Source organism: Entelurus aequoreus, linkage group LG10 (assembly GCF_033978785.1).
Source record: "Entelurus aequoreus isolate RoL-2023_Sb linkage group LG10, RoL_Eaeq_v1.1, whole genome shotgun sequence".
NCBI classification, from domain to species: Eukaryota; Metazoa; Chordata; class Actinopteri; order Syngnathiformes; family Syngnathidae; genus Entelurus; species Entelurus aequoreus.
Genome location: NC_084740.1, coordinates 67522047 through 67541139, shown reverse-complemented (window position 1 = coordinate 67541139; position 19093 = coordinate 67522047). Strand labels below are relative to the sequence as shown.

Genomic DNA, 19093 nt, shown 5'->3' with positions numbered 1-19093 from the left:
CCAAGATGGTAACCTAGGTAGCACACCTCAGTTTTGGCCCACTCACATTTCTGGGTGTTAAGAGTGAGCCCAGCAGAATGGATCCGGAGCAGGACTTGACGCAGGTGAGAGAGGTGGTCTTTCCAGGAAGTGCTGAAAACCACCACATCATCAAGATAGGCAGCAGAGAACTGGCCACACCCCTGCAGAGCGCGATCCATTAGCCGCTGAAAGGTTGCGGGGGCTCCGTGGAGTCCGAACGGCATCACTGTGTAATGATAGAGACCCTTTGGTCCACGGAAGGCAGTGTACTCCCTAGACTCCTTCTTTAAAGGGACTTGCCAGTATCCCTTACACAGGTCAAGGGTGGTGATGAACACAGCTTTGCCGAGCTTCTCAAGAAGTTCATCAATACGTGGCATAGGATAAGCATCAAATTTAGAAACGGCATTCACTTTGCGTAGGTCATTACAAACTCGTATCGTGTTGTCTTTTTTAGGAACGAGGACAATGGGGTTACACCACTCACTGTTTGAGGGTTCAATCACTCCTAGATCCAGCATGGTTTGGATTTCATGGTTGAGGGGCTCCACCATCCGCTCAGGCACTCTGTATGGGCGCTGACGGATAGGTGTTGGGTTTTTTAAGTGAATGACATGTTCAATTAGTGGAGTCCTTCCGGGCTTTCCACTGAACAATACTGGGAATTCTTCACACACTTGCAATAGTTTAAGGGCAGATTGTGCAGACAAGTGGCTTACATCAGGTTTCTGTGGTGTAGTGAGCATGGACAGATCTGTCTCCTCCACATCATCCTCCATTTCCACTTCCCGTGCCAGCATCACCTTTTTCTCTTGCAACTTCTTGCTTTGAGTAGGTACTTGACTGGCCTGGACATCCTTTCCTTCCACAGAGGATTTCCTCTCCTTCCATTCCTTCAGAAGGTTGATGTGGTACACTTGGGATGCCTTTCCTTTATCCGGATGTGAGATCTCATAGGTGACTGGACCAGCTTGTCTGACCACGGAGTAAGGACCTTGCCATTGGGCCAGCAGTTTATGGCTTGAGGTTGGAAGCAAGAGCATGACCTTTTGACCTGGGTATAGCACCCTGTGACGTGCTTTTTGGTCATACCAGGTCTTCTGTTTCATCTGGGCCTTTCCAAGATTTTCTCTTGCCTTGGCTCTGTATTGCTCCAGCCGGTCTCGCATCTGCAGCACATAAGAAAGTACCCCTTGTGGTGCAGGTGGTTTGGATTCCCAGGATTTCTTCAAGAGGTCCAAGGGGCCTTGAACAGGGAACCCATAAAGAAGCTCAAAAGGCGAAAACCCGGTAGAGGCTTGGGGTACCTCTCGATAGGCAAAGAGCAAGAAGGGAAGCCATTTCTCCCAGTCTCGACCGGTGTCGTCTACAAACTTCCTCAGCATGGACTTCAGGGTTTGGTTGAAGCGTTCCACCAACCCGTCAGTTTGTGGATGATAGGGGGTGGTGCGAATGCCAGTTGTTAACGTGTGTTGTTCTCCAATGAACACTTTACGACAGTTCTATGTTTCCCTTTACGGCTATTCATGCTGGAGGCGGGGCAGCAGGGGCTGCTGGGATATGGACTTCATGGAGGGAACTATGTTGACATGTCGGCTGCCTCAGTGTCTGGAATAAAACTCAATATACTTAATATACGTTGTGTCTACTAAGTCTATATCAACATTGGTAGCAGAGGATGGTTTGAAGATGGCTGCGAACTACAGAGTACCGCCGAAGTTTGACGAAACCAGGCCGTATGAATGTTGGAAAAATGAAGTTAACATATGGGCACGAGTTACCGAACTCGACAAGAAGAAGCAGGCGCTTGCTGTGGCTTTGGGTCTGGAAGGACGAGCCAAGGATATCGCTATGGAGATACCAGCAGACGACTTGGACAAAGACACTGGTATGGCGACATTACTAGCAAAACTGGACGGTGTGTTTCAGCAAGAAGAAAAGGACCGCGCGTACGAAGCGTATTCCCAGTTTGATCGTTTAATGAAAGACAGTTCCGTTTCAATGGCAGACTACATAATTGACTTTGAGCAGCGATACAATCGAATTAAAAAGTACGACATGGCGCTTCCAGATGCTGTGTTAGCCTTCAAGTTGTTGGACACGGCCTGCCTCGATGAGAAAAACAGACAACTTGCACTAACGGCGTGCCCCGACCTAAAGTTTGCGTCCATGAAGTCGGCACTCAAGCGGATTTTTGGAGCGAAAACGGCGCCAGGTTTGTCGCACGGGATTCAACTAAACCAAGATGCAGCTTTCTTCACTGAACAACGACAACGACAAGGACAGGGAAGACGGAACACGTTTCAACAGAAGAGTGAAAGGACACCGTTGCCGGGCACCAACCCATTGGATAAGTTCGGTAAGCGTTCAAGATGTGCCGTTTGTCAAAGCACATTTCATTGGGCCAAGGACTGTCCTTACAAGAAGAACGAACAAGTAAGACTAACAGAAGACGAAAATGTAGAAGAAGTTAACATAACGTTGTTGACAAATGACCCTATGTCTGACGCTGAGATTTTCATAACTGAATCCCTGGGATCAGCCATCATAGACACGGCATGCACTCGTACAGTATGTGGGGAGAAATGGCTTGACAGTTATGTTAGTTGTCTCAGTCAAGAGCAGACAGACAAAATGATGAGGACAGAAAACACCAGTTCAAGACCATTTCGTTTTGGAGATGGCAACTTAGTATATTCCACCAGAAAAGTGAAACTACCTGCCAAAATAGGACAAACAAAATGTCACATTGAGACAGAAGTGGTCAACGCTGACATTCCACTGCTGCTGAGTAAGTCCTCACTGAAGAAGGCAGGAACTGTTTTAGATATGGAGAATGACAGAGCAATGATGTTTAAACAGCAGATTCCTCTTGAGTTCACCAGCTCAGGACACTACTGTGTGGACATAAGAGACAAAAACAGCACAACACAGCAAATGAAAGATGACGTGATACTTGCAGCGACAGCTGAAGATGAAGTCCTGACAGTGACAGAAAACATGTCTTCAGCCGAAAAGCGCAAAATCCTTCTCAAGCTACACAAACAGTTTGGCCACGCATCTGCAGACAGGCTGCAGAGGCTAATTCAAAGCTCGGGTAATAAAGACAAGGACTGCCTCACTATTTTGCAACAAATAGTGCATGATTGTGACATATGTCAGAGATACAGCAAAGCGAAGCCGAGGCCAGCTGTTGGTCTGCCTCTAGCTACAGAATATAATGAGACGGTGGCGGTGGACCTGCATGAGTTGGAGCCAGGAGTGTGGTATCTACATGTGATCGACCAATTCACCCGGTTCAGTGCAGGAAGCATTGTGAAGACAAAGAAGGCCTCTGAAATGGTCAACGCCCTCATCCACACATGGATAAGTGTTCACGGCCCTCCTCGTATTTTGTACAGCGACAACGGTGGAGAGTTCAATAATGAAGAGTTTCGTGACATGGCCGAAAACTTCAACATCGAGACGAGGACAACAGCAGGATACAGTCCCTGGAGCAACGGGCTGTTGGAGAGACACAATCAGACTCTCACCGACATCCTACTGAAGGTGAGACGGGAAAATGGATGTGACTGGCACACTGCCCTAGACTGGGCTCTTATGGCTAAGAACTGTATGCACAGTGTTCATGGTTATAGCCCACATCAACTGGTATTTGGTCAAAACCCTAACCTTCCCTCTGTATTAATTGATAAACTACCTGCACTCGAAGGCACTACTGTTAGTGCAAGGGTAGGACAACACATATCAGCGTTGCATGCTTCTAGGAAGGCTTTCACTGAAGCTGAATGTTCAGAGAGAATAAGGAGAGCGTTACGTAAGCAGCTCAGATCCACAGATGAAAAATATGAGACAGGAGACAAGGTCTATTACAAACGAGCTGACAGTACAGAGTGGAAGGGACCAGGGATAGTTATTGGTCAGGATGGGGCTGTTGTATTTGTAAGACATGGTGGTATCCTTGTTAGAGTACATCACTTGAGGCTTAATAAGTTACACACAACTGCTCAAAGTGAGGTTCTCGATGACACAAACAGTGAGATAATTGTACAGAATCAAGCAGCAGACAGTGAAAACACAGATGTAGTGAACAGAGCCACAGGTGGCTCATTCAGTACACAAAACACAGATGCTGATAACGAACAGGAAAGTGACAGAGAGTCCAATGCAGGAGAGGGAGCTCATTCGTTAGTGACTCATAATGATGTAATTCAAACTCAAATGGAGCACAATGTCTATAATGATAACCCTGTTATTCCTGTGTCCAGTGTCAAGGTAAAAGCGGGACATACTGTAACCTTTATGAAAAGTGATGAAAGTGTTCTATGTAAAGCAAAAGTCCTAGGTAGAGCAGGCAAAGCCACAGGAGGGTATAAAAATTGGTATAACCTGCAATTTATTGAAAATGATGGGAGTCATGGTCAAAAAGAAGCTGTTGATCTGTCACGTGTGAATAGTCTCAGCATTGAGTCCGATTCAGAAGTCATGGATGCTGATGTACTTATAACAAAAGACATATCATTTGATGAAGCTAAACAAATAGAGATTGAATGTTAGGGTTTGGTGAGGTGGATCCCAAGGATGCAGAGACGAATTTGTGTTTACAATTGTTCTTCCTTTTATTAGGCGGAAGCACAAGGTAGCAAAACAAAGGCGATGGTGGAAAACACAAAACACACCATGTAAAAAAACTACTGAGAGGGAAAAAACACACAAAACTAAAAGCGCTAGACAAGGCTAGGAAAACTATACTTCATGAAAGAAGTAAATAGACTGGATACAAAATAAAACGCTAGACAAGGCTAGGAATAATACGGGCCAACCTGAGATGAAAAGCACACGATGAACTAGTGAGTTCTTTTGGCACGACCAACAGGTTGCAAGCAATGGCAAAGTTCCGGCGCTCACCGGTTGTCAGCAGCCTGGTTAAATAAGCTGTTTTTAATTACAGTCAGGTGTGTGCTGCTGCCTTGCGTCAGCTGCACTCCATACTGTGAACGAGAGAGAGAGTGAACATGGAGTGCAGACAACAGAAATAGGCAAGGACATTTACAGATTACCACAGTACCCCCCCCTCAACGGACGCCTCCTGGCGACCTACCTGGCTTGTCTGGGAATCGAACGTAAAAGTCCTTGATCAAGTCCTTGTCAATTATAAGCGATCTAGAAATCCATGACCGTTCCTCTGGGCCGTACCCCTCCCAGTCCACCAGGTATTGGAAACCCCTTCCCCTTCTTCTCACATCCAAGATGGTGTTTACAGTAAATGCTGGGTGACCATCAACCAGCCTGGGTGGAGGAGGCGGTACCTCCGGAGGACTGAGCGGGCTGGATGAGACAGGCTTGATGCGGGACACGTGAAAAACAGGATGGCACTTGAGAGATCTAGGGAGATGGAGCTTGACTGCAACACGATTGATGATCTTGGCAATGGGGAATGGTCCAATGAACCTGGGAGCCAGTTTCCTAGATTCGGTGGCCAATGGTAGGTCCCGAGACGATAACCAGACCTTCTGTCCCAACAGGTAGTGTGGGGCTGGTGTGCGATGGCGGTTGGCTAAGAGTTGATTCCTGGCCGATGTTCTTCTTAACGCCGCCCTGGTGTTGCGCCAAGCCTGGTGAGCCCGATGTAGGTGTGCAGTAACAGATGGGACGTCGGCACTGGGTTGGGTAGAAGGAAAAACTGGTGGTTGGAACCCATAGGCGACGTGAAATGGAGACAGGCCGGTGGCGGAGCTAATGAGGGAATTGTGAGCGTATTCGATCCATGGGAGATTCTCAGACCAGGTCGAAGGTTGCTGATGACAAGTGCACCGGATGGCTGCCTCCAGGTCTTGGTTGGTCCGCTCGGTCTGTCCATTGCTCTGAGGGTGGTAGCCGGAGGACAGGCTAGGGGAGGCCCCCAGAGATTTGCAGAATGCCCTCCAGACGGCCGAGGAAAACTGTGGTCCTCTGTCGGATACCACATCAGTGGGGATGCCGTGCAGCCGGAAAACGTGGAGCACTAATAATTGGGCAGTTTCAAGAGCTGACGGCAGCTTGGGGAGGGCCACGAAGTGGGCCATCTTCGAGAACCGGTCCACAATGGTCAAGACAGTGTCATTACCCTCGGAGGGGGGTAGTCCTGTGACAAAGTCCACAGCTATGTGTGACCACGGGCGGGAGGGGATGGGTAATGGGTGTAACAGTCCTGCTGGAGCCTGGTGGGATGCCTTGTTCCGGGCGCAGATCCGACATGCTGCCACAAACGCCTTCGTATCTGCCAGAATGGATGGCCACCAAAAACGCTGGGAGAGGACAAAACTGGTGCGACGAATACCTGGATGGCAAGCGATCTTCGACCCATGTGCCCAATCCAGAACGCTGGAGCGGAGCCGAGGAACCACAAACAACCGGCCTGGTGGGCAGCCCCGAGGAGATGTGTCCGACTTCAGGGCCTCCAAGACTTGCCGCTCGATGTCCCACTGGAGTCCCCCAATGACGTGGGTATGGGGAACAATTGGTTCATGTGAAGAATTCTCAAAGGATGAAGAGTAGACACGGGACAGGGCATCGGGCTTCCCATTCTGAGAACCAGGTCGGAAAGTGATGATAAAGTTAAAACGGGTCAGAAATAGTTGCCACCTGGCCTGGCGGGGGTTCAGTCTCTGTGCGGTCCTTAAGTAGGACAGGTTCTTGTGGTCTGTGTAGATGATGAATGGTTGCTCCGCCCCTTCCAGCCAATGTCTCCACTCCTGAAGGGCCAAAATGACCGCCAGAAGCTCCCTGTTGCCAATGTCATAATTTCTCTCAGCAGGGGATAGGCGACGAGAGAAGAAAGCACAGGGGTGCAACTTCTGGTCGGTGGTAGATTTCTGGGAGAGTACGGCCCCTACACCTGAATCAGAAGCGTCCACCTCAACAAAAAATTGGAGAGAACGGTCAGGGTAACACAGAACAGGGGCAGAAGTAAACAACCTTTTCAGCCTCAAGAACGCGGAATTGGCTTCGGGTCCCCATTCAAACGGAACCTTAGTAGAGGTTAGCCTCGTAAGTGGCTCAGCGACGCGACTAAAATTACGAATAAATCGCCTATAAAAATTAGAGAAGCCCAAGAATCTCTGAAGGTGCTTCTTAGAAACCGGAGTGGGCCAATCTACTACTGCTTTTACCTTAGCGGGATCCGGTCTGAGTCTACCCTCCTCAATGATAAAACCTAAGAATGGAATGGAGGATGAGTGAAACTCGCATTTTTCCGCCTTGACGAACAGTTTGTTCTCGAGCAATCGTTGAAGGACTAACCGAACCTGCTGCACATGTTCGTCAAATGTAGATGAATAAATTAATATATCGTCCAAGTAAACAAAGAGAAAACGACCTGTCATGTCCCGAAAAATGTCATTAATGAAACCCTGAAAAACGCCAGGTGCATTAGTAAGTCCAAAAGGCATGACAAGATACTCAAAATGTCCGAGAGGAGTGTTGAATGCGGTCTTCCATTCATCCCCCTCTCGGATGCGAACAAGATGGTAAGCGTTACGTAGATCGAGTTTAGTAAAAAACCTCGCTGATTGTAATGGAGTAAAAGCTGAATCAAGGAGTGGTAGAGGATACTTATTCTTGATAGTAATCTGATTAAGAGTGCGGTAGTCTATACAAGGCCGTAGGGACTTGTCCTTCTTTTCGACAAAAAAAAATCCAGCGGCTACAGGTGCGGTCGAAGGGCGAATGAGGCCGGCAGCTATAGATGTGTTTATGTATTCTTCTAGTGCTTTGAGTTCGGTGTTAGACACCTTGTACATACGGGTCGATGGTAACGCCGCCCCGGCTAGCAAATCAATGCCACAATCGTAGGGTCGGTGGGGGGGAAGTGAGAGTGCTCTATCCTTGCTAAACACCGCCCTTAAGTCATGGTAGTGCTTGGGCACGTTTGTCAAGTCTATGTTCTCTATAACAGCGGTGGGTGGCGGTGTACGAGATCCTGCTGCGGAACGAAGACAATGTGTGTGGCAGGTTACACTCCAATTAATAATGGCCGAACGAGGCCAGTCTATGTGCGGGTTATGCTTATGTAACCAGGTTAACCCTAGAATGACGGGCGCGGACCGTGATGGCACAACAAGAAAAATTATTTTCTCACAATGATTTCCAGACAAGCGCAGGTTGAGTGGGAGTGTCTGGTGGGTTATGCTGGCTAATAGGCGCCCATCAAGAGAATACACCCTCTTGGGCACAAATAGTTTGACAACAGGAATCTTATGGAGTCTCATGAATTCAAAATCCAAAAAGTTATCATCTGCTCCTGAGTCAATGAGAGCGCAAATGTCTATTTGTTGGTTAGACCAAGAAAGAGTACCTTTTAGCTGCATTCTGCCTGCGGCCAACGAAGGAGAACGACGACCTCTGGTGGACGTGTCCTCTGGCGAGTGAGGGCGCACTCGTGGCCGTGCGGCGGGGCGCGGCAGTTCTTTGCAGCGGGAGATGAGATGATCAGCGGCCCCACAGTATAGGCAGAGTTGGAGGTGAACGCGACGTTCCCTCTCGGCGGCGGTGAGTCGGTGGCCTCCCAGTTGCATCGGCTCATCTATCTGCCATGAAGGGGGGTTGTCTTCGAGTTGCTCCGTCTTGCAGATGGCAGGTCTAGCAGGCGCTGATTGGCTGCAAGGTGGGGCTTGTCTTCCTAGTCGATCCCTCCTCTCCTCCAATAGGCGGAAGTCGATTTGCACCGCCAGCTCGATGAGATCATCCAGATTCGTCGGGAGTGACAGCGGGATCATCATGTGACGAATCTCGTCCGCGAGACCCAGGAAGAAAGCGTCCAATAGTGCTGAGGGACCCCAGTCACAATCGGCCGCCATGGTGCGGAACTCGATCGCGTAATCCGCGACCCGTCGTGAACCCTGTTGCAGCCGGAAAAGGGATCTCGCTGCCTCTCTACCTGGGAGTCGTCGTTGGAAGATTTGCTTCAAGGATTTGGAAAAGTTCGCGTATGTGGAGCTGGAGGTGGTCTGACGGTTCCATTCTGCAGTCGCCCAGGTGCCAGCACGGCCAGACAGGTGAGAGATCACAAACGCTACCTTAGCCCGCTCAGAGGTGAAAGCGGAAGCGTTTAGCTCAAAATGAAGTTCACACTGCGTCAGGAATTGTCTTACGTCTTCCTTTTCCCCGGAAAAACGTTCGGGTCGGGAAAGCCGTATGTTGCTAGTACTAGCGGGTTGTGTAGGCTGGGTGGATGCCTGGTCAGGCACGGTGGTCGAGGTGGGTACGACGGTGGCTAACAGCATGTTGATTCGCTCCAACATGGCGTCTTGACGCTCCGACATCCCCTGTAGACCTCGGCTCAGGTGGTCAAGCTGGTCCCCCTGCTGGTTGATCCTTTGAGCCTGGCCTTGCAATGCTCTTTTCCAGGGGTCTGTCTCTGCGGGTTCCATAGTTTGGCCGGAACTTTCTGTTAGGGTTTGGTGAGGTGGATCCCAAGGATGCAGAGACGAATTTGTGTTTACAATTGTTCTTCCTTTTATTAGGCGGAAGCACAAGGTAGCAAAACAAAGGCGATGGTGGAAAACACAAAACACACCATGTAAAAAAACTACTGAGAGGGAAAAAACACACAAAACTAAAAGCGCTAGACAAGGCTAGGAAAACTATACTTCATGAAAGAAGTAAATAGACTGGATACAAAATAAAACGCTAGACAAGGCTAGGAATAATACGGGCCAACCTGAGATGAAAAGCACACGATGAACTAGTGAGTTCTTTTGGCACGACCAACAGGTTGCAAGCAATGGCAAAGTTCCGGCGCTCACCGGTTGTCAGCAGCCTGGTTAAATAAGCTGTTTTTAATTACAGTCAGGTGTGTGCTGCTGCCTTGCGTCAGCTGCACTCCATACTGTGAACGAGAGAGAGAGTGAACATGGAGTGCAGACAACAGAAATAGGCAAGGACATTTACAGATTACCACATTGAAAACTGGAACAATAATAATGTTTTTGAAGAAGTTGAAGATACAGGCCAAAGATGTGTTTCCACCCGTTGGGTCTGTAGTCTAAAAGAAACTGAGAACGGTATTGTGCCTAAAGCTAGACTTGTAGCCAGGGGTTTTGAAGAGTTCAATATCCAACAGGTGCAAAAAGATTCACCAACCTGTGCTTCTGAATCCCTGAGGTTATTGCTAGCAGTGATTAGCCAAAATCAGTGGAAGGTCCATTCTATGGACATTAAATCTGCCTTTTTGCAAGGCATGGAGTTATCAAGGGACATTCATGTTCACCCCCCCCCAGAAGCAAACAGTAAAGGGGTGCTATGGAAACTTAAGAAATGTGTATATGGTCTTGCTGATGCATCACTTTATTGGTATAATAGAGTGAAAGAAATAATGCTGAGCACAAGTGGTAAAGTGTCACAAGTGGATCCTGCAGTCTTTTATTGGTTGGATGAACAATGCAAAGTTAAAGGGGTACTTGCATGTCATGTGGATGATTTTCTCTGGGCAGGTTCACAAAACTTTGTAACTGATGTGATTCCTCGACTGAAGTGTGCGTTCCGTGTGGGACGTGAGGAACATGATAATTTCTGCTATGTAGGAATGGACATTGCCACTGTAAATGGTGTAATTGAGATGAATCAGCAGGGCTATATTGACAACATGCAACCCATAAACATGCAGCCAGCACGTGCTATACAGAGAGATTCAGCTCTTAGTGAAACGGAAAGAGAGCAGCTGAGATCAAAAATAGGACAAATTCTTTGGGTTGCAAAACAAACTAGACCTGATGTTATGTTTGACGCTTGTATTTTGGCATCTATTCTGAAAAATGCTACTGTGCAGTCCATTCATGATGCAAATAAGGTGATTCGTAAACTTAAAGCAGGAAAGGTTACTCTGAAATTTCAACATTTGGGTAATAATGATGCTTTGAACTTGACTGTCTTCAGTGATGCCTCGCTGGGAAACTTGCCTGATGGAGGTACTCAAGGAGGGACATTGATCACTCTCATGGGGGAAAACGGGAAGTTTTCTCCTCTCTGTTGGCAATCTAAGAGGATCAGGCGTGTGGTGCGGAGCACCCTTGCGGGAGAGACACTCGCTATGTCGGATGGAATAGACAATGCTATTTTCCTTTCTACTCTTTTTTCGGAGCTCACTACTGGGACCACCAAATTAAATGCTCCCACGTTGGTCTGTGTGACTGACAATCACTCTCTTTATGATGCCCTTAAGTCCACTAAACAGGTCACAGAGAAGAGACTTCGGTTGGATATAAGCGGGATCAAGGAGCTCATTCAGAGTAAAACAATCAAAAAGGTGCTCTGGTCAGTGACAAAAGCCCAACTAGCTGACTGTCTGACGAAAAAGGGGGCATCATCCCTAGTGCTCTTGAAAGCACTATGTGAAGGACTGTGGAATCCACCCTAATTGGAATTCACCCTAATTGTTGTTTAAAAAAAAAAAAAAAAAAAAAAAACACAGGCGAGAATGCTGATTGTATTTTGTTATTTTCTTGAATGTTTTTCAATTGCCTTTTCCCTTGTTGCACTTGGCTTTTGTTTTTCTTATTTTAAAGAAAGAAGAGGGAGATTGTTAACGTGTGTTGTTCTCCAATGAACACTTTACGACAGTTCTATGTTTCCCTTTACGGCTATTCATGCTGGAGGCGGGGCAGCAGGGGCTGCTGGGATATGGACTTCATGGAGGGAACTATGTTGACATGTCGGCTGCCTCAGTGTCTGGAATAAAACTCAATATACTTAATATACGTTGTGTCTACTAAGTCTATATCAACACCAGTAATTCCAAGTTGCTTGTGAAGCTGCTTCATGAGCTTTGAGGTGAAGTTGGTTCCTTGATCCGTGATTATTTCATCTGGAATTCCTACTCGTGAGAAGAATTGTACAAGTGCAGAGATGACTTTCGGAGTCTTGATACTCCTTAGTGGGAAGGCCTCGGGAAATCTGGTGGCATAGTCACAGAGGACAAGGATGTATTCATGGCCTCCACTGCTTTTCTCCAGGGGTCCAACGATATCCATTGCAATCCTCCGGAAAGGAACATCAATGAGAGGAAGAGGGAGTAGTGGGGCTTTCTCAGGTCGTCTCGGAGAGGTCTTCTGGCACTGTAGACAGGTTTGACAGTACTCAATAACATCTTTGACCATTAAAGGCCAAAAGAAGCGAGCTTTGACTCGAGCAAGAGTCTTGTCTTGCCCAAGATGACCAGCCCAAGGTATGGAATGAGCAAGATGCAGTACAAGGGGCCTACAGCAGGTAGGGACCACCAAGCGATTCTCTGACTGATCTGCTACATACAGAACTCCATCCTCCAAGACATACTTTTCACCCTGGTTTGGCTGCAAGGGGATGTTTGCATCTTTCATCTTAGCCAGCAGGGGAGCCAGTGAGACGTCAGCTCTCTGTAGCTCTCGGATGTCTTCAGGTACTTGCCACTCTTCATCAGGTTTCAAGCTTGACACATTACCCAACAGTGGAGTACCTTGGATTTTCTCCAGGCGGCGCTGGCTCTTACTTTTGGGCGGGCCCTTCTGACCACCCTGGCATAGAGAAGGGTCCAAGTCAGGAAGAGGCTCCAGCCCTATCTTGGCTGTCTGGGCACGGGTGAGTACTGGATAAGCCTCTTGAATGGCTGGAATAAAACTGGACTTCACTTTCTGCGTGTGTGTCTGATGAACAAGATCATGCAGAATAGGCAAGTCTCTGCCCAAGATCATGTCATGGGGCATGTGATCAAGAACCCCCACACGGAGCAAGAAAGCCTGGTCATCGATGACGATGGTCACATCAGCCACGGGATATATTCTTTGATCACCATGGACACATTGAATGGCTGTGGCATGCTGATAGTCAAGATTACCAAGTGACACAAAAGAATGGTTCAACAGTGTCATGGAGCTACCTGTGTCCAACAATGCTTGCACTGGACGGCCATTAACACAAGCTGGCACCATGATAGGTTTGGCCTCAGGTTCAGAATTGGGTGCAAGAGCAGGTGCCATGACTGAAGCTGGGACAGATGGATGGGGAACATGACAGAAGCTGGACAGCTTGGGACCTTTCAAGGGGCAGACTGGGGCTCGATGCCCTGGCTGTTGGCAGTGGTAGCAGATGAGATCCTTCACTGGACTCTGTCTCGGGAGCAGTCTGTTGTCCCCTGAGGTGCTATAACCACCTGCTTTCTGCACACCTCTTTGGTGTGACAGGTCGGCTGCACCTTGGGCTGCTACACGGTTGTTCTGCTGCCTTGGCATTCGGAGTCCTTTACGAGCATTCAAGTACTGGCCTGCAAGTTTAGCAACAGTAAGTCCGTCTTCTGGCTCATGTTCCTTCACCCAAGTCTTCATTTCGTTGGGCAGCATGCGAAGCATTTGCTCCAGAATGAAGAGCTCTGCAATGTCTTCTTTGGAATGCTGCTCTGGCTTGATCCATCTTCTGTAGAGACCTTTGAGTCTGTTGTAAGTCTCCTTGGGAGATTCACCAGGGGGAATGTAGGTTGACCGGAACTGGAGTCTATAAGTCTCAGGAGAGATATCAAACTTAGCAAGGAGGGCTTCTTTAAGGTCAGTATAGACGTTGGAAGCATCTTCCTCCATCGCAGAATAGGCATCCAGAGCTTTGCCGGTCAAGAGTGGAACAAGTCGGCAGGCCCAGTCAGACTGAGGCCAGCCCCAGGTGCGAGCGATGCGCTCGAAGCGGACAAGAAAGTTTTCGATGTCCTCACCCTGCTGGAAAGGGAGCATCTTTGGGCCTTGTCGGAGATGATGGTCAGGTGGCAAGGAATCTCTGGACGGCGACGCTTGAGGACTAGGAGTTGGCTGTGGGCGAGTTCTGGGTTTGGGCGACTGCTCATAACGACTATCATCAGTAGTACGGTTAGCATTTTGGTTAGTGAGTGAGTGATCTAGGCTAGGCCTTGTACAGACATTTTTTAACTCCTGGAGTTCACGGACTATGATAGCTTCCCTACGTTGCTGTCCAATCAAAAAGTCTTGGAACATGTTAACCAGGGTAGGTTCACTTAGCACTCTTTCAGTCTTTGGTGGCTCAGCAGACCACCTAGCCTTCCAAGAACCCTTCCTATGCTGCTTACGCCTAGCCCCAGAGTTCTCAAAACCTTTGACGTCTTCTTCAGACTCCTCTGTGTTCCATCCAACTTCACGCTCCTCAGCCATAGTCGTCCGGTCCAGCCTCATCGCCGTGGCCCCTCGACCAGCCATCTCATCAGTCTCCTCTGTCATTGCCACCTTCGACACTTGGGATCTCAAACCAGTTCTGGCCTGCCCTCTGCCAGATTTGTTGTAAACTCTGCGGCTTGCCATCCCACCGCTGCCACCATATGTCACACCCCGCCTCGGGTGAAGGTAATGTAACCGTTGCAAACCAGACTTTCAAATCAAGGATGGCAAGGCACGCAGTTGGTAACAGTTTACAAACATTTATTGAAATCCCAAAAAGTGTCAAAAGGTGAACAATGACAGGAAAACAAAGCACCTACACTCTCAGTAGATGATGCATGGAGACCGAAACTCCTGCTCAGGACAGAGAACCTCCCCAACAGCAGACTGTCAGAAAAACGGCATTTTCCAACTTAAATAGCCCATAGCTCCGCCCACTAGCTGGGACCAATTTGACAGGGGGAATTAAGAAAACAGTTATTTTGGAAATTACACCATAAATAACCATCACATGTCTAAAAAGTACTCACATAGTACTTTTGCATGTGTAGAGCAGTCATTTTTGTACACAGTATATTCAGGCTTTAGACAACACAACTTTCAAATGTCCAGTGTCCTTCTGTAATACCCAGCTTTTGATAATCATGGTTTGACCCAAATTTGGCCTAATTAGTGAATGCAGGTGTGTTCACCTATATAAAGCCCTCAACCCCACCCTGACTCTTTTAGTCAACTGTTCAGAGCCATGGTGGGTGACAGGTAACAATTTGTTTGTTGAGCACATGCTTTTCACTAGCTAACAAGATTGAATGTTTGTAGTTTGTCCATGTTGAGCTTCCCAACAAATGTGCACGGTTTGTGAGGAAGTCCAAAGGTCAAACAGTGACAGTGTGGGGTCAAACTGTCACAGAATGTGAGTGTGAATGTTGTCTGTCGATCTGTGTTGGCCCTGTGATGAGGTGGCGACTTGTCCAGGGTGTACCCCGCCTTCCGCCCGATTGTAGCTGAGGTAGGGTCCAGCGCCCCCCCGCGACTCCGAAGGGAATAAGCGGTAGAAAATGGATGGATGGAAAATCGATTATAAAAATAGTTGCCGATTAATTTAGTCATCGATTCGTTGGATCTATGCTATGCGCATGCGCAGAGGCTTTTTAAGAAAAATAAAAAATAAACCTTTATTTATAAACTGCAACATGTACAAACAGCTGATAAACAATAATCAAAATAAGTATGGTGCCAGTATGCTGTTTTTTTTCAATAAAATACTGGAAAGGATAGAAATGTAGTTTGCCTCTTTTATCCGATTATTAATCGATCAATCGAAGTAATAATCGACAGATTAATCGATTATCAAATTAATCGTTAGTTGCAGCCCTAATATATATATATATACTGTATATATATATATATATACATAAATATATATATACTGTATATATATATATACATAAATATATATACCTGTATATATATATATACATAAATATATATGTATATACAGTATATGTATACATATTAATAAATATATGTGTGTGTATATATATATATATATATATATATATATATATATATATATATATATATATATATATATATATATATATATATACATAAATATATATATACATAAATATATATATACATAAATATACACTACCGTTCAAAAGTTTGGGGTCACCCAAACAATTTTGTGGAATAGCCTTCATTTCTAAGAACAAGAATAGACTGTCGAGTTTCAGATGAAAGTTCTCTTTTTCTGGCCATTTTGAGCGTTTAATTGACCCCACAAATGTGATGCTCCAGAAACTCAATCTGCTCAAAGGAAGGTCAGTTTTGTGGCTTCTGTAACGAGCTAAACTGTTTTCAGATGTGTGAACATGATTGCACAAGGGTTTTCTAATCATCAATTAGCCTTCTGAGCCAATGAGCAAACACATTGTACCATTAGAACACTGGAGGTATAGTTGCTGGAAATGGGCCTCTATACATTTATGTAGATATTGCACCAAAAACCAGACATTTGCAGCTAGAATAGTCATTTACCACATTAGCAATGTATAGAGTGTATTTCTTTAAAGTTAAGACTAGTTTAAAGTTATCTTCATTGAAAAGTACAGTGCTTTTCCTTCAAAAATAAGGACATTTCAATGTGACCCCATATATATATATATATATATATATATATATATATATATATATATATATATATATATATATATATATATATATATATATATATATATATATATAGTCATGTCTGTGTTGATCATGTTTTTGTTTTGCTTGGTTTTTGGACACTTTTTAGTTCTTGTCTTCACTCCCTTGCTTTGTCACCATTAGTTTCACCTGTTTCACATCCTCATGTCACGCACCTGTCTCACGTTTTCACTAATCATGTCACTAGTATTTAAGGCCATTGTTGCCAGGCAGTCGGACTGGCGACATCACTCTTGACACACTCTACACACCATTACGATCCATGCCCTTTTCTTGTCAAAGTAAGTTTTTTGTTTATTAATGCTACAGTCAGTGTTTTTGTTTCATTGATCATAGTTTCTGCCATTGTGCAAGTTTTGTGTTTATTGCCAAGTTTGTTATCTCCGCTGTGAGCGCCTTTTGTTTGTACTTTTTTTGAGTTAGAATTAAAAATGTATTTAAATTCACGTCTTGCACGCGCCAATTTTCCTGCGGGAGAACTTTTATGCTGCCGACATACATGGGTCTATGGCGTGGTTTGTTCTCCCAGAAGGCAATGGAAAATTGGCGCGTGCAAGACGTGAATTTAAATACATTTTTAATTCTAACTAAAAAAAAGTACAAACAAAAGGCGCTCACAGCGGAGATAACAAACTTGGCAATAAACACAAAACTTGCACAATGGCAGAAACTATGATCAATGAAACAAAAACACTGACTGTAGCATTAATAAACAAAAAACTTACTTTGACAAGAAAAAGGCATGGATCGTAATGGTGTGTGTCAAGAGTGATGTCGCCAGTCCGACTGCCTGGCAACAATGGCCTTAAATACTAGTGACATGATTAGTGAAAACGTGAGACAGGTGCGTGACATGACGATGTGAAACAGGTGAAACTAATGGTTACTATGGTGACAAAGCAAGGGAGTGAAGACAAGAACTAAAAAGTGTCCAAAAACCAAGCAAAACAAAAACATGATCAACACAGACATGACAATATACATATATATATTTATATATATATACTGTATGTGTGTATATATATATATATATATGTATATATACATATATATGTATATATATATATACGTATAAATATATGTATATGTGTGTATATATATATATATATATATATATATATATATATATATATATATATATATATATATATATATATATGTATATATGTATTTAAAAAAACCATATATATATGTTTATATATATATATATGTATGTGTGTGTGTGTGTGTGTGTGTGTGTGTGTGTGTGTGTGTGTGTGTGTGTGTGTGTGTGTGTGTGTGTGTGTGTGTGTGTGTGTGTGTGTGTGTGTGTAAATAATTCATAACAACACTGATTTTGATGCATTAAATTCACACTGTCCCTCCTCCGCTGAAAAAACGGACATATATATTAAAATATTTTTTGTTTTAAACACTTCAAATCTTTCAGCATCCTCAGACATATCCATAAATATTACGTATCATTATTTGTGTTTTTTTAACGTCTTTTATGTTCTTTTTGTAAAAAATTTAAATGAATTAAAATAAATATTACAGGAAAAACATGTGAAATATTTTCCTAAAATGTTGCAAAGTGGTCACCCTTTAAATTTAACTAATTTGTCAAAGATGGATTTTTTTTTATAACATAACATTTTTTTTGATCAAAGAAAAAATACGAGTGGACCTCAAACGAGTCCCTGAGGAACTCCAAAAACAGAATAAAGTTGCACTTCTAACAGCTTCCACTCAATAGTTTATTGTATGGCAGATTTACAAGGAAAACATGTTTGAACTTTTCTGCTAAAAAAAACCTAACAGCCTTTTCCTTTACCAATAATGACAAAACATTCCCTTAAAACAGTTTTGTGGTGGATTATTGCTTATTGTTAAATAACTCATTAAAGAAAAAGTGTTTTTTTTCAATGCTAAAAGTATTTTTAAGACAAAATCAAACATTTTAATGTAAAGCCATTTAAAAACTGAGTGGTCTTGTGCTGCTTTGTGGAGATGGACTGCTCCTTCTCTCCTGGCTGCCTTCATCATCATCATCCTGTACTTCAAGGACATCTTTGCTCCTTTCAGGAGACATTTGTAAGAATGTCTGAGAAGTTTGTTTTAGTTGGAACTTTGTGCACAACAAGTAGGAAAAAGACTCAAAACCTGCTGAACCAAGCCCAGTGTTTTCATTGACAACATATGACTTGTATTCTTTGATTGCAGTATTTGTTACTCTTTTGTTGTGTTGTTGCAGTATTTTGTTTACACTTTTATTGTGTTGTTGCAATATTTTTTATATACTTGTATTGTGTTGTTGCAGTATTTTTTATACTTTTATTGTGTTGTTGCAGTATTTTTTATACGTTTATTGTGTTGTTGCAGTACTTTTTATACTTTTACTGTGTTGTTGCGGTATTTTTATTATTTTACTGCATTGCAGTATTTTTTTTTATTGTTTTACTGTGTTGCTGCAGCATTTTTTATACTTTTACTGTGTTGTTGCATTATTTTTAAAATACTTTTATTGTGTTATTGCAGTATTTGTTATACTTTTGTGTTGTTGCAGTATTTTTTTATTATTTTACTGTGTTGTTGCAGCATTTTTTAATACATTTACTGTATTATTGCAGTATTTGTTTTATACTTTAATTGTGTTGTTGCAGTATTTTGAATATTCTTGATTGTGTTGTTGCACTATTTTTTATTATTTT

At 44.4% G+C, this 19093-nt stretch overlaps 1 protein-coding gene across 1 annotated transcript in view; it reads left to right on the top strand.

Moving 5' to 3' along the window:
- Positions 1 to 19093, top strand: part of kalrna (kalirin RhoGEF kinase a) — a 282218-nt gene that overhangs the window by 145189 nt on the left and 117936 nt on the right. The gene's annotated exons all lie outside the window — the stretch shown is intronic.